Source organism: Magnolia sinica, chromosome 5 (genome assembly GCF_029962835.1).
Source record: "Magnolia sinica isolate HGM2019 chromosome 5, MsV1, whole genome shotgun sequence".
Taxonomy (NCBI): Eukaryota; Viridiplantae; Streptophyta; class Magnoliopsida; order Magnoliales; family Magnoliaceae; genus Magnolia; species Magnolia sinica.
In genome coordinates, this window is record NC_080577.1 from 16680469 (window position 1) to 16684321 (window position 3853).

The following is a 3853-nucleotide window of genomic DNA, read 5'->3' on the forward strand; positions in this document are numbered from 1 at the left end:
AATGCATAATCTATTTTTCTTGTCTGGGAATTTCTCTAAAACATGTTTTTTGAAAGCATGGCCCCACCTCGTTTTGATTTTGTAGAGATTAACGTGAAATGGGCAGCTCGTGGAAATTAGGCATAAGCGAAGGGTGGAGTGTTCTTTGGGACCATCATGGAAGATTTTTATTTGGTTTCGCCCAGTCTTCATGCCTTCTAAATGAATATGGTTGTTGATGGTTTGCAGTATTGCAAGTCTCCTAATATTTCTCAGATTGTTGTTAAGAGTTACCTCGTTGATGAACCAAACTCTTAATATTTGGTCCTACTAGCATTGAGGGTATAAATTTCAACAGCTAGACATTAAAAACCTAAAAACAATAAACCAAAAAAGTTCATGCTTCTCATTTGGAACCGTTATCAACATCTTGGGAAGGAAGTTGTGGATGAAAAAGTCTCAATTACTTACGGCAAGAGATTTTCTAAGCCAAGAAAAAGAAAGGATGCCATTAGGAGTGGGGGAAGAAGCAGGTAAAATCCAAGCTGGTATGTTCACATGAATAAATTCAAGAAACCAATTAAGAAGCAAGCAGATTTTTTAAATTCTACACAAGTACACCCTTATATCTTGAAAGTCTTTAATGCCTCCTGAAATCTCATGGGCCCCGTACCCCTAAAAACTAATTAGTTGGGATAAAACGTTTCTTTGGTGGAAGAAGCATATATTCCACATTAGAAATACCTTCTACCAAGAGCCAAAAAACTGTTGCACCAAGAAAATGAAATGCTCTGAGGTGTAAATTCCCAAGGAAATAAAAAACGGTGAGAAAGCAATGCAACCCTGCACTACTTAATGGAAGAAGAGCCATAAGGATACGTTTGCACCTCTCCCCCAGAGAATCGTTTCCACACAGGATAAAAACAGAAAAAAACAAATTCACGGAAAAGATACATGCCCTAATCCCTAACGGTGCACTAGGACGCTCCTAGTACTGAAAATCATGAAGGGCCTGCATAAGTCGCAATTTAAAAGCGAAAATCAGTTTGCCCCATGGGCAAAATTAACTATCTTTGCCCTTTGAAAAATTAATTTACATTTTTCTCAAAATTTTCAAAAATAGCCCTATGTGACTTCAGATCTCAACCATAGTTTCTTCATCTTTTGAATGCTTTTAATCATGCTAGGGTATGGAATGATACAACGAGAATCTCACCTTGAACAAGTTGAATTTTATGACATTGTTAGAATTATAGTCAATCATAACCATTTGTTTTTCCAAGTGGGGGCTCATTACTGCTGAAAGGACGGGACTGATTTCATTGGAAAAATTGGTGAGAAGACACATAATAAAAGTCTAAATTTCCACCAGTTTTCCTAGAAATGTTTTTCGAACCGTAATCAATTTTGTCCATTCAATTTAAAAAAAATTCCAAACAGACAGAAAAATGCAAAATGGGGCCAGCACCAACAAAAACAATGTTCAATTCACCAAATGAAACAGGTAGGGCTCTGCAAGTTGCATTCAGCTAGAAACACATGCGTATTGTCAGCTGACTAAAAAAACCATAACAAATTCACCCACTGAAACAGGTTGAGCCCTCAAGGGTTTTGCATCACGCCATATGAATTCAGCATCTAGAGTAGAAAAGATGCGAGGAAAATGCTACGATAATCAAGTAGAGCTGGACACGAACTGAGCTAGTTCGGTTAACTCGCCCAGCTAGGCTCGAAAGCTGGACTCAGGCCGAGCAGAGCTGATTTTTTTAGCTCAGAAGAATTTAGAGCCAAGCTCGAGCTGGCCCAAGCTCAACTCAAGGAATGGCCCAAATTCAACTCGACTCAGCTCCATTTAAAAATAAAAACAACTTCTGGATATTCTATATAAACCCATCAGCAAAAAAATTATGAAGTCAATGAAAAAGAACCAAATTCATGGAACATGTCCATAGTAACTGCAAATTCAGCTCACCAAAAAACTCGATACTAAAACGGAAGAAGGCTTAATTAACTAAATTTCTAAAAGTTCTAGAAGAAATGGATGGAGGTCATTAGTAGTAAAACAGTGGAAATCATGAACAATTCCTTGATTTTTGGAAATATTGAAGAAAGCCATCAATCCAAAACAAGTAAACAAAACCCAAATCACAATCAAGATTATTCATTCAAACGGCATTAGATTTCTTGGAGAAACAGGTATAGAATAACACAATCACAATCCCCATTTTGCTATTTATAAAACAAATTCTCACAAATCAAAGCACATCGAGACCCAATCATCCAAAAAAGTAATACAGACTGCTAGAATTCTAGGAAATGCAAACAACTAAAAAAAAGACCTGTTTTTTCAGAAAACCAAAAAAATCAATTCAACACCCAAAAATCATTCAAATGCAAGATGCAAATTACTAAAAGCCCTACCTTCCTAACAAACCAGAAGAATCCCATCAAACCCAACAAAACAAAACCCAAAACCCATTTCAACATAATAGAAACAAATTCACATCAATTTCTTTTAAAAAATGAAAAAAAGCTAATCCAAGAAAAACCCAAAAATCCATTTCAGAAATGCAAAAACCCAATCATTTAAATGGAGATTGAAATCAATACAAGCTCCAAAAACAAAGAACAAGCTTGAAAAAGAAAACTTACCCATTTCAGAAAATGGAAAATCAAGGCCACACAACAAGACCCAATCATTGAAATGGAAAGAAAAAAGAAATCAACTTGAACTTGGCTAGAGCTGGCCCAAGCTGCTGACCGAACCAATCCGAGCTGGCCAATATGGTTCGAGGACCGAGCCAGGCAGAGCTGAGGTAGGTTGCTGGCCAAACCAAGCCAAGCTCAATTCAGTTTGGCTCGGTGTCCAGCTCTATCAGTTCAAGTATATAACAGATATTCATCAGTAGGAGGGTCATATAATAATGGGGAAAAGGATGATGCAAAAATCAAGCAAATTAATGTCAATAAGCATAAACTCAGAAATGTTGGCTCATGGCAAGATGCTCGTTGACTGAATGGAAAATCAGCCTACATGCAGCGCCAAAGACATGAAAATTATAATTTAGGCAACAGGGAAAAAGAGGAAAACCAATGAAGAAACTGGTTGCCTCGGCAAAGCTGCCATTGTATTAACAGCATTTTAGCATTTAAACCAACTCAAACCAGTACGATATTTCTATTATTTTAATGCAAATTTTGAACATCTAATGTATTAATAGAATATTGAGGGCCATATATTCATGGGAAAAGAATGATGCCAAATCAAGCAAATTGATGTCAATAAGCATAAGCTCAGACAGAAATGTTGGCTCATGGAAAGATGCCCGTTGATAGAATGGAAAAAATCAATCAACATGCATTGTATTAACAGCATTTTAGCATTTAAACCAACCCAAATCAGTACGATATTTCTATTATTTTAATGCAAATTTTGAACCTCTAATGTATTAATACAATATTGAGGGTCATATATTCATGGGAAAAGAATGATGCCAAATCAAGCAAATTGATGTCAATAAGCATAAGCTCAGACAGAAATGTTGGCTCATGGCAAGATGCTCGTTGATAGAATAGAAAAATCAATCAACATGCAGCGCCTAAGACATGACAATCGTAATTTAGGCAACAGGGAAAAAGAGGGAAACCAACAAAGAATCTGGTAACCTCGGCAAAGTTGCCATTGTTGTATCAACAACATTTTAGCATTTAAGCCATCTTAAATTAGTACATTATTTCTATTGCATTAATGCAAAGATCAATTTCCAGAACCAAATTGATCAACAATTCCTGAAGTAGCATGCATGTATGCTAATAAAATGTCATAGACTGCTAACATATAGAAGAGGCCAACAACAACAAGCAAGACAAAAAA